Below are 12583 nucleotides of genomic sequence, written 5' to 3' on the forward strand. Positions count from 1 at the left end.
TTCCTACTAACTCTGGCCTTACACCGCAGTGTAGACATAACCAGAAGCACGGACTGCAAAGTGCTTTTGGGTGTCAGCCTCAGATTGGCTGGGCCAGGTGCTACCCAGGCCCTCTTGTAGAGGAGAATGTTGTGTGTGTGTGTGTGTGTGTGTGGTGGTGGTGGGGGGGGCCCTGCAGTTTATGTACATGGGGGGGGGATAGACTGGCCTAGCTATTCTGGAATAACTATACCCCAATAGCCATTCCAGCATAGCTCCACAGCAGAGACTGTTCCAGAGTCATTGTGTTACCTGGTCAATTTAGGACACCCCCTGTACCCGAACTAGGGCTCAAGGTGTGACCCAGTCATTTTAAGGCACCTTCACCCTTTCCCTACTGAGGGCTCGGGATGTAAGACGCATTAGTGCTTAAGAACGGCCATTCCTGGGTCAGACCAAAGGTCCATCTAGCCCCGTATCCTGTCTTCTGACAGTGGCCAATGCCAGCTGCCCCAGAGGGAATGAACAGAACAGGGAATCATCAAGTGATCCATCCCCTCTGGCCCATTTCCAGCTTCTGACCAACCTATCTGTACCCACGGGGCTCAGGAAGAAACCAGGTCAATTTAAGTGCCTGCCCTTCCCCTCAGGGCTGTACGGGTCTGAGGTACCTTTTCCCAGCGAAAGCCTTACACAGTTGTGCTCTAAACATATATTTATTAGCAACACACACAGAACACATATACCAAGCAAATCCCTTATGCTCACCACTCCCAATATATACACAAATTTCACCCGATGGCCAGTCAGGATCCTCTCATTGGGGGGTTCCCAGTACCCATACATGTCACGGTCGTGCAGGGGACAGGATGTTTTGCAGTTTGATGTTGTACTACAGTCTGGAGTTGATTCCCAAGGAGCATTGCTTTTCATTTACATTCTATAGGTAAAACAAGCTCCCTCCTTCACATTTACTAAACCTATCGCAATATCTCACACCCCTAAATAACAGAAATTTTAACCAATTATGCCCTGGCCCCTATGTGTCCTTCTTCCTGCCCAGTTTTTTATATTTTCTCTTTCATACCCAAATGGTAACTTGGTTGTGACCTTCTCTGTTTGTGCAGAGGGTCAGTATCAAACTCTGGCCAGAGCTTATTTTACCATTTGTTGAGTCTTCTTCTGTATCTTCCCTAATTTCCCAGCCCCTGGGTGTCTCTACTTCACCACCTTGGTGGGTGTAACGCTTGTTAGGGACATTCCTGAGGTAGGGGTGCTTTATCAGCAACAGAAGGTTCTTTTCATTTTCAGTTTTAGTGGCGATATCCCTGAGTTTCACCCAAGGCTGGTTTAATACGGAGGGTTGATCAGGTCTCAGGCCAACAATTGCTGCTCCACAACAAGATTTAACCCAGGCCAGAACGATACCCCTCTCCCCAGCAAAAAAAGAGCTGAGATTCACACCCAAACCACCTGCCTCCCGGAGATCGATAAAACCCCCAAATACCACCAGACCCGTGAGAGCCGGCGTCACTGATGAGCTGTTGGGTGTCAGCCTCAGGCCAAGCCCAGCTGGGACAGGGGTTTGCAAAGTCCTTGGCTACAGGAAGATGCTGCAGATGCAAAGTGCAGGTCGGGGCGGGGAAGGGAGCCGAGGCTGGGCTGCCGTTAGGAACAAACTGGAGACCGGTGGCACCAGAAGCCCCAAACAGCTGCCACCCCAGCTAGCAGCGTCACTATGTTATGTCAGTCTATTGTGGTGGAAGCTGCAGCCAAGAGGTGAAGTCGGGGCCCCATAAACTGCAGCTCACTCCATCTTATCCTCTCGGCAAAGATGGCCTTCACCTTCCACAGCCAGAGAGTCGTGGACAGCACCCGCGCAGACCACACTGTGTTTCTGAGGGAGATGGTGAGTCTGGGGGGGCAGCCGCACATGCTATGGGCCTTGGGGCAGGGGATGGGAGTTTATAACTCTGGCTCCCAGGCTGGCTGCAGAGATGGGAGACTCCAACCCACGTACACTGGGGGCCGTGACCTTGGTCAGGAGAGTGGGAGGAACTTGCTGTGTTGTAGCTAGAGGGTCTATTGGTGAGACGGGGTCACACACCCGCCCCTTCTATCAGTCTTTGCACCCCCTCCTCTCCCCGTCCTCTCCCACACAATGCAGGACAGCCTGTCCCAGCGCATGGTTGACTGTCTGAAGGTGGATCCGAGCGCGATGGCAGAGCAGTTGGTGGAGCAGCGCAGGTCGCTGCTGGAGCAGTGTCGGAAGGAGATGAAGGAGCTGGAGAAGGAGACCCTGCTGAGGGCACTAGAAGTGGAGCTGATTCAGGAGGCCGAGACTTTCCTGGAGACCTAGAGAAGGCGCTATCAGTGTCACGCCACCAACCAGAGAGCCATGGACAGAGTTCGCCAAGACCACGCTGACTTTCTGAGGGAGAAGGTGAGTTGGGGGTAGGAGCTATTGCCCAATCCAAGGTAACCCCAGAGAACTGTCCCTGCCAGCTGCACGGGCTGTGGTTTATTGGAAGGAGATGGGACCTCATCTCAGCTTGTAGGTTGGCTGCAGAGATGGGAGACCCCAACCCCAGGGCAACGGGGGGCACGATCTCCGGGCTCAGGGCTGCAGGGATATTGCTGTGCTATAGCCAGAAGATCCATTGGTGAGACATTGTGTGTGTGTGTGTAGAGGCTTGTAGGGGCTTTGTGCTGGGAGAGAAGCTGAGCCCTGATTAGGGGGTGGGGCTTCTGACTAGAGGTCCTATAAAGATAGCCAGCCAGTCAGGCAGTGGCACAGGAGCTAGCAAACAGAGCTGTAAACAGGGAAGTTTGTATTGTGGTGCTTGTTTGGGGTTTGCTTTTGCTGGGGGGGGGGGGGATCTTTTGGTGTGTCCTGTGTTTCCCAGATTAACAGGACTTAGATGGGAAGGCGATGACAGATATGGAGGCAGCTGTGAGAGTGACTCCTGTAGTGGAAGACACATTGAGGATGACTGGATGTGGAAGCTGTGGTATGTACATGATCCTGGAGGGGGGGCCTGGTAAGAGTTTTTTCTGCATGAAATGCTGCCTGATAGAGCTGATGGAGGAAAAGATCTGAGGTTTGGAGATGCAGGTGGAAAGTCTTGTTGAGTTTAGGAAGGGGTTTGAGCAGATGATGGAGATATGAGGTATCTGAAGGGAAAAGTTCAGACTCACAGATGGAAGCAGGGCTGGGGAATTTTGAGGGGAGACTGGGTGAGGAAAGTGGTCAGTGGAAGCATGTGACTAAAAGAACCAGGCAGAGGAAAAGATGGGCTAGTGAAGGAGAAATAGAGCTCAAGAATAGGTTTGTAGAGTTGGAAAATGAAGAAGGGGCTCAGCAGGAGGTCACTGAAGGTGGAAGGACAAGGAAGAAGAGAAGAGAGGCTAGTCCTATAGGAAAAGGGGAAGAGTCAATGGAGACTACACCAAATATGAGCCCCAGGAGGATACAGGATGGGTTGAAGAGGATTATAAGGGAAAATAGGAATGGAAAGAACTTGCAGCCAGAGGGAACAGGGGAGAGACTGGAGAATAGCACTGTCACCAGGAAAAGGCAGGTCTATGTGATCGGGGACTCTTTATTGAGAAGAATAGACAGGTCTGTAACTAGAGCTGATCCAGAGAATAGAAGGGTGTGCTGTCTGCCGGGTGCTAAGATACGGGATGTAGACCTGAGGTTGAAAAGGATGCTAAAGGGAGCGGGAAAGAATCCCCTAATTATCCTTCATGTGGGAACAAACTAAATGGCAGGATTAACAAAAATAAATCTGCAACTAGGGTGTTTGATTTCAAAAGGGCTGACTTTCAAAAATTAAGGAAATTAGTTAGGGAAGTGGATTGGACTGAAGAACTTATGGATCTAAAGGTAGAGGAGGCCTGGGATTACTTTAAATCAAAGCTGCAGAAGCTATCGGAAGCCTGTATCCCAAGAAAGGGGAAAAAATTCATAGGAAGGAGTTGTAGAACAAGCTGGATGAGCAAGCATCTTAGAGAGGTGATTAAGAAGAAGCAGAAAGCATACAGGGAATGGAAGATGGGAGGGATCAGCAAGGAAAGCTACCTAATTGAGGTCAGAAGATGTAGGGATAAAGTGAGAGAGGCTAAAAGTCGAGTAGAGTTGGACCTTGCAAAGGGAATTAAAACCAATAGTAAAAGGTTCTATAGCCATATAAATAAGAAGAAAACTAAGAAGGAAGAAGTGGGGCCGCTTAACACTGAGGATGGAGCGGAGGTTAAAGATAATCTAGGCATGGCCCAATATCTAAACAAATACTTTGCCTCAGTCTTTAATAAGGCTAAAGAGGATCTTGGGGATAATGGTAGCATGACAAATGGGAAGGAGGATATAGAGGTAGATATTACCATATCTGAGGTAGAAGCGAAACTGAAACAGCTTAATGGGACTAAATCGGGGGGCCCAGATAATCTTCATCCAAGAATATTAAAGGAATTGGCACCTGAAATTGCAAGCCCATTAGCAAGAATTTTTAATGAATCTGTAAACTCAGGAATAGTACTGAATGATTGGAGAATTGCTAATATAGTTTATTATCAGAGGGATAAATACAGGAGAGGGAGAGGAATTATTTCAGCTCAGCACCAATGTGGACACAAGAACAAATGGGTATAAACTGGCCACCAGGAAGTTTAGACTTGAAATCAGACGAAGGTTTTTAACCATCAGAGGAGTGAAGTTTTGGAATAACCTTCCAAGGGAAGCAGTGGGGGCAAAAGCTCTATCTGGTTTTAAGATTCTACTCGATAAGTTTATGGAGGAGATGGTATGATGGGATAATGGGATTTTGGTAAGTAATTGATCTTTAAATATTCAGGGTAAATAGGCCAAATCCCCTGAGATGGGATATTAGATGGATGGGATCTGAGTTACTATAGAAAACTCTTTCCTGGGTATCTGGCTGGTGAATCTTGCCCATGTGCTCAGGGTTTGGCTGATTGCCATGTTTGGGGTCGGGAGGGAGTTTTCCTCCAGGGCAGATTGGAGAGGCGCTGGAGGTTTTTTTGCCTTCCTCTGTAGCATGGGGCATGGTTGACTGGAGGGAGGCTTCTCTGCTCCTTGAAGTTTTGAACCATGATTTGAGGACTTCAATAGCTCAGACATAGGTGAGGTTTTTCATAGGAGTGGTGGGTGACATTCTGTGGCCTGCGCTGTGCAGGAGGTCGGACTAGATGATCAGAGTGGTCCCTTCTGACCTTAGTATCTATAAATGATACGGCTAGATTCTCGCTGGAAAATATTAAGGGAGACTATGCTAGGCTGGGGAAGACGCTTAAGGAAATTGAGGCTCAGGTGATCTTTAGTGGGATCCTTCCTGTTCCTAGAGAAGGGCAACAAAGGTGTGACAAGATTATGACTGTCCACAGATGGCTTAGGCAGTGGTGCTATAAGGAGGGCTTTGGGATGTATGGCCACTGGGAGGCATTCACAGACAGAGGACAGTTCTCTCGGGATGGACTTCATCCGAGTAGGGAAGGAAATAGACTTCTAGGATGGAGGCTGGCACAACTGATAAAGAGAGCTTTAAACTAGGAATTAGGGGGAGATGGTTGGGAGATGTCCAGGTAATCTCCACGCCAGATTTTAGCATTAAGAGGGAAGAAGACAAAGTAAGAAAGGATACAGCTGTGGGTAGGAGAATGTATATAAGGAGCGAGGGCGGTGTGGATACTAGTCTAATAGGTTATACTGGCTGTAGAATGACTGTGCCTAATAGGGTACAAAATGTGAGTGAGGCCAAACAGCAAAAATTAAGATGTTTGTACACCAATGTGAGGAGCCTAGGTAACAAAATGGAGGAACTAGAGCTACTGGTGCAGGAAGTGAAACCAGATATTATAGGGATAACAGAAACATGGTGGAATAGTAGTCATGACTGGACTACAGGTATTGAAGGGTATGTGCTGTTTAGGAAAGACAGAAACAAAGGTAAAGGGGGTGGAGTAGCATTGTATATCAATGATGAGGTAGAATGTAAAGAAATAAGAAGCGATGCAATGGATAAGACAGAGTCTGTCTGGACAAATATTACATTGGGGAAGATAACTAGTAAAGCCTCTCCTACGATAGTGCTTGGGGTGTGCTATAGACCTCCGGGATCTAATTTGGATATGGATAGAGCCCTTTTTAATATTTTTAATAAAGTAAATACTAATGGAAACTGCGTGATCATGGGAGACTTTAACTTCCCAGATATAGACTGGAGGACCAGTGCTAGTAATAATAATAGGGCTCAGATTTTCCTAGATGCGATAGCTGATGGATACCTTCATCAAGTAGTTGCTGAACCGACTAGAAGGGATGCCATTTTAGATTTAATTTTGGTGAGTAGTGAGGACCTCATAGAAGAAATGGTTGTAGGGCACAATCTTGGCTCAAGTGATCATGAGCTAATTCAGTTCAAACTAAATGGAAGGATTAACAAAAATAAATCTGCAACTAGAGTTTTTGATTTCAAAAGGGCTGACTTTCAAAAATTAAGGAAATTAGTTAGGGAAGTGGATTGGACTGAAGAACTTATGGATCTAAAGGTAGAGGAGGCCTGGGATTACTTTAAATCAAAGCTGCAGAAGCTATCGGAAGCCTGTATCCCAAGAAAGGGGAAAAAATTCATAGGAAGGAGTTGTAGACCAAGCTGGATGAGCAAGCATCTTAGAGAGGTGATTAAGAAGAAGCAGAAAGCATACAGGGAATGGAAGATGGGAGGGATCAGCAAGGAAAGCTACCTAATTGAGGTCAGAACATGTAGGGATAAAGTGAGACGGGCTAAAAGTTGAGTAGAGTTGGACCTTGCAAAGGGAATTAAAACCAATAGTAAAAGGTTCTATAGCCATATAAATAAGAAGAAAACTAAGAAGGAAGAAGTGGGGCCGCTAAACACTGAGGATAGAGTGGAGGTTAAAGATAATCTAGGCATGGCCCAATATATAAACAAATACTTTGCCTCAGTCTTTAATAAGGCTAAAGAGGATCTTGGGGATAATGGTAGCATGACGAATGGGAATGAGGATATGGAGGTAGATATTACCATATCTGAGGTAGAAGCAAAACTGAAACAGCTTAATGGGACTAAATCGTGGGGCCCAGATAATCTTCATCCAAGAATATTAAAGGAATTGGCACCTGCAATTGCAAGCCCATTAGCAAGAATTTTTAATGAATCTGTAAACTCAGGAATAGTACCGAATGATTGGAGAATTGCTAATATAGTTCCTTTTTTTAAGAAAGGGGAAAAAAAAGTGATCCGGGTAACTACAGGCCAGTTAGTTTGACATCTGTAGTATGCAAGGTCCTGGAAAAAATGTTGAAGGAGAAATTAGTTAAGGACATTGAAGTCAATGGTAAATGGGACAAAATACAACATGGTTTTACAAAAGGTAGATCGTGCCAAACCAACCTAATCTCCTTTTTTGAAAAAGTAACAGATTTTTTAGATAAAGGAAATGCAGTGGATCTAATTTACCTAGATTTCAGCAAGGCATTTGATACCGTGCCACATGGGGAATTATTAGTTAAATTGGAGAAGATGGGGATCAATATGAACATCAAAAGGTGGATAAGGAATTGGTGAAAGGGGAGACTGCAACAGGTCCTACTGAAAGGTGAACTGTCAGGTTGGAGGGAGGTTACCAGTGGAGTTCCTCAGGGATCGGTTTTGGGACCAATCTTATTTAATCTTTTTATTACTGACCTTGGCACAAAAAGTGGGAGTGTGCTAATAAAGTTTGCAGATGATACAAAGCCGGGAGGTATTGCCAATTCGGAGAAGGATCGGGATATTATACAGGAGGATCTGGATGACCTTGTAAACTGGAGTAATAGTAATAGGATGAAATTTAATAGTGAGAAATATAAGGTTATGCATTTAGGGATTAATAACAAGAATTTTAGTTATAAGTTGGGGACGCATCAATTAGAAATAACGGAAGAGGAGAAGGACCTTGGAGTATTGGTTGATCATAGGATGACTATGAGCTGCCAATGTGATATGGCTGTGAAAAAAGCTAATGCGGTTTTGGGATGCATCAGGAGAGGCATTTCCAGTAGGAATAAGGAGGTTTTAGTACCGTTATACAAGGCACTGGTGAGACCTCACCTAGAAGACTGTGTGCAGTTCTGGTCTCCCATGTTTAAAAAGGATGAATTCAAACTGGAGCAGGTACCGAGAAGGGCTACTAGGATGATCCGAGGAATGGAAAACTTGTCTTATGAAAGGAGACTTAAGGAGCTTGGCTTGTTTAGCCTAACTAAAAGAAGGTTGAGGGGAGATATGGTTGCTCTCTATAAATATATCAGAGGGATAAATACAGGAGAGGGGGAGGAATTATTTCAGCTCAGCACCAATGTGGACACAAGAACAAATGGGTATAAACTGGCCACCAGGAAGTTTGAAATAGACGAAGGTTTCTAACCATCAGAGGAGTGAAGTTTTGGAATAGCCTTCCAAGGGAAGCAGTGGGGGCAAAAGATCTATCTGTTTTTAAGATTCTCCTCGAGAAGTTTATGGAGGAGATGGTATGATGGGATAATGGGATTTTGGTAAGTAATTGATCTTTAAATATTCAGGGTAAATAGGACTAATCCCCTGAGATGGGAGATTAGATGGATGGGATCTGAGTTACCCAGGAAAGAATTTTCTGTAGTATCTGGCTGGTGAATCTTGCCCATATGCTCAGGGTTTAGCTGATCGCTATATTTGGGGTCGGGAAGGAATTTTCCTCCAGGGCAGATTGGAGAGGCCCTGGAGGTTTTTCGCCTTCCTCTGTAGCATGGGGCATGGGTGACTTGAGGGGGGCTTCTCTGCTCCTTGGAGTCTTTAAACCATGATTTGAGGACTTCAATAGCTCAGACATAGGTGAGGTTTTTTGTAGGAGTGGGTGGGTGGGATTCTGTGGCCTGCGCTGTGCAGGAGGTTGGACTAGATGATCAGAATGGTCCCTTTTGACCTTAGTATCTATGAATCTATGACAGGGTCACACACTCGCCGCTTTCAAGAGCCTATGCCCCCCTACTGTCCCCCTCCCCTGCCGCTCAATGCAGCACGGCCTGTCCCGGGGCATGGTCGACTGTCTGAAGGTGGATCCGAGCGCGATGGCGGAGCAGTTGGTGTAGCAGCGCAGGTCACTCCTGAGGAAATGCCGGGAGGAGATGAAGGAGCTGGAGGAGACCCTGCTGATGGCGCTAGCGGCGGAGCTGACTTGGGAGGCCGAGACCTTCCTGGAGACCCATGGAAAGTGCTATCAGCATCGCATCATCAACGAGAGAGCCATGGACAGCGCCCGCAAAGACTATGCTGTGTTTCTGAAGACGACGGTGAGTGACAGGGGCTGTGTCCCCAGCCATGGGAACCCAAGAGAAATAGCCTGGTCACCTCTATGGGATTCAGGGTTTGGAGTAGAAGATGGGAGTTAATATGTCTGGTTCCCAGGGTGGCTGCAGAGATGGGAGACTCCAAGCCCAGCAGAACAGGGGAGGGATCTGACTCAGCAATGGGGTGTGTGTGTGCATTGCTCGGTGTGACGTGAGCCCCAATCTTGGTCGGGGTCTTTGCAGCACTTGCCACATCTAATCTTTGCTGTTTCCTCTCCCAGAACATGTTTATCTCGTCTCAGGAGCTCGTGGCGCGGCGCAAGAAGTTGCTGGAGCAGTGCCGAATAGACATGCTGCCGAAGAAAGAGTTCCCGTTGATGGACCTGGATGCAGCACTGATGTGGGAGAAAGAGGACCTGCTGAGGAGGCGGGATGCAGAGCTGACACGGATGCAGGAGGCGAATGGGAAGCACGTGATTCTGCGAGCGGTCACCGCAGCGGCTGGTGTGCTGGGTTCGTTGCAGCGGCTGGTGTGCTGGGTTCGTCGCAGCTGCCTTCTCTGTTTTTTTCATACAGTATAACTGAGGGAATAGCTATTGCAGCTGGAGCGGGCGGCATAGCTGGGATTTGGGCAGGCTTGGGTGAGGGTGAGTTAGTGGGAGCATTGCCCAGAGGATATGAATCAGGCCGAGGCCACCGCAGCCAAGAGGACGAGGGGGACGGCACTGAGGAGCTGTGTGATATGGCCCCCTTGATCTGAATGGTACCCTCCCCCCCAGTCTGGGGTGACAAATGGAGTGACTGAGCTGCAGCGTGGCCCAGACACGTCACCCACACGCCACGGCAGAGCAGGGGACTCGTCGCCCACGGATTCTAAGAAGGGACATTGGTCCAACCCCCTCTTGAAAACCTCCAATGACTCTTTGACACCCAGGCCCATCAGCACCTGCTGGCGGAGGGTTCAGTGCCCTGTATCAGCAACTCCTAACAGGCCTGACAAACTCGCTGCACCTAACACACCGCTGTCATGGTATTTAGCCATAAATAATGTCTTGTAATGTATTGAATGCAAGCTAGGAGTACACTGGGAATGAATATACGGGTGTAATGTGTAATTGTCATGAGGTGAGGGGTTACACATATATGTACATATGGAAAACATATTTTCAAGTCTGAATAAAGGCAGGGTCAGCAGACAAGTTTCTGACAGACAAAGGACGTACATTCGCCTGTCCACCTCAGTTGACATGTAAATTAAGCGTTGTAAGCCAGTCCCATAGATGACGTATGAAGGTAACATGAAGATGTGGGGTCACCATGCTGGGGAATAAACCATGGGGGGGCATCTCCTGACTGTGGGGCCAAACAGACTTTGGGGTGGGGTAGAAGGAGAAGGTAAAAGGATACCCCTGTATCCTTCACCACCCAAGCAAAAGGACAGCTGTCATAAATATAAAGGGAAGGGTAACAACCTTTATGTATGCAGTAATATAAAATCCCTCTTGGCCAGAGGTACAGAATCACTTACCTGTAAGCGGTTAATCAGTTCAATTAACCTAGTTAGCACCCGACCAGAAGGACCAATGGGGAAGAAGATGCGTTCAAATCGGGGGGAGGGGGAAGGTTTGTTTGTGCTCTCTTTGTGTGTGCCCTCTCGGACAGAGAGAGGGACCAGAGCAGGAAAAAACATCTCCTAAAAACATACCTGAAATGATCATCTAAGATTACAAAAACTTTAAGTAAAGCTAGGAAATGTGTTAGATTATCTTTTGTTTTAGCTTGTGAATTTTCCTTATGCTAAGAGGTAATTTTATTCCTGTTTTGTAACTGTTAAGCAGAGTCAGAGGGGAATCCTCTGGATTTTAAATCTTTTTATTTACCCTGTAAAGTTATTTTCCATCCTGATTTTGCAGGTGTGATTGTTTTACTTTTTTTTTTTTAATAAAATTCTTCTTTTAAGAACCTGATTGATTTTCAGTGTCCTAAAACCAGGAATTTGGTCTGTGCTCACTTTGTTAACCTATTGGTTGGTATATTATTCTCAAGCCTCCCCAGGAAAGGAGGTGAAGGGGCTTGGGGGAATATTTTGGGGGGGATAGGGCTCCAAGAGGCCCCTTCCTGAATGTTTGTTTAAATCACTTGGTGATGGCAGCAATACTGTCCAAGGACAAGGAAAGGATTTGTGCCTTGGGGAAGTTTTTAACCTAAGTTGGTAGAAATAAGCGTAGCAGGTCTTTCATGCAGGTTCCCACATCTGTACCCCAGAATTCAGAGTGGGGGAGGGAACCCTGACAGCAGCGATTCGGCAAGAGGGGGCCCAGCCGTGTTTGTCAGAGAAGCAAGGAGCTTGGTTTAGGTGAGATAATCTCCTTTAGCCTGTAATGTTTGGACTCTAGGAAGCGCGTTACACTTTTCCTGTGTACCTGCCACCCTTCTGCCAGGGGTGTCGGCAGCAACCAGGGCCAAGTCCTTATTTTAGGGGATTCGCTACAATTTCTTAACCTTTGTCTCCAGCCTCCACAGTCATCTGGGAATCTGCACCCATGGTGGGTGCCTTAGCCAGACAAATCTGTACCCACTCGCAAGTGTAGAGGTTTGAAGAAGTGAACTTTGTTGGGGGTGAACTGGGGACGTATGTTTACAGTTTAACACATTCCACCACCATTTAGCACATCAGAGTCCCAAACAAATGGGACCCTGAATGTTCTGAATCTGAATGTGAACCAGTTTGTTCCCCTTAGCTTGTGGCTCCCCAACTTCCTTGCCCACAGTTTGGGGTTCCAGGAGACCAGGAAAGTCAGGGTCTCTGGGCAGCTCCAGGGCTCTACCACCTGCCCTATGACAGAGGTTCCAGCAGCTGGGACAGGGAGGCCTCACCATTCACTAGGCTGCTGTAGACAGCTGCTGTGAATTCCTCTGTTCCCGCTGTAGTACATGCAATGGCTTTTCCCCAGCTGTTCCCCCACCGAACACTGTGGGCTGTGGATGAATCCAGCTGCTGCTTTGCTCTGCTGCCTCTCAAATAGCTGGAACTGCTGCTGGGCTCTAACATCAGCCTGTCCTGGGCTGGACAACTGGCTCCTCTGGTGAGCTCTGCCTCCCCAAGGCAATTCCAGCTCTCAGCTCAGCTCTTCGAGATACAAGGTGGTCGGGAGCTTTAAGTACCAGCCATGTCTCTACCACGCAAAGCATTATTCCCTCCACAAATGGCCCACACTTTGCATAATTACAGTAGGACCTGGTGAGCTCTGCCTA

General features: G+C 47.2%; 2 protein-coding genes across 6 annotated transcripts in view; both read left to right on the top strand.

Annotated features, from left to right (window-relative positions):
• LOC119856776 (RING finger protein 112-like) overlaps positions 1-12583 on the top strand; it is a 53092-nt gene that overhangs the window by 33291 nt on the left and 7218 nt on the right. The window contains exons 14-15 of one of the 5 annotated variants that reach the window (XR_006282245.1): positions 2147-2422; positions 9447-9487. The gene's annotated coding sequence lies outside the window, so the exon portion shown is untranslated. Of the gene's footprint in view, positions 1-2146; positions 2423-9058; positions 9155-9446; positions 9488-12583 lie in introns of those variants that run through there. The other 4 variants (XR_006282243.1, XR_006282242.1, XR_006282244.1 and 1 more) reach the window with 4 other exon arrangements.
• The window catches only part of LOC119856780 (RING finger protein 112-like), a 110009-nt gene that overhangs the window by 11050 nt on the left and 86376 nt on the right, over positions 1-12583 (top strand). The gene's annotated exons all lie outside the window — the stretch shown is intronic.

The sequence above is a fragment of the Dermochelys coriacea genome, chromosome 6 (genome assembly GCF_009764565.3).
Source record: "Dermochelys coriacea isolate rDerCor1 chromosome 6, rDerCor1.pri.v4, whole genome shotgun sequence".
NCBI lineage: Eukaryota > Metazoa > Chordata > Testudines > Dermochelyidae > Dermochelys > Dermochelys coriacea.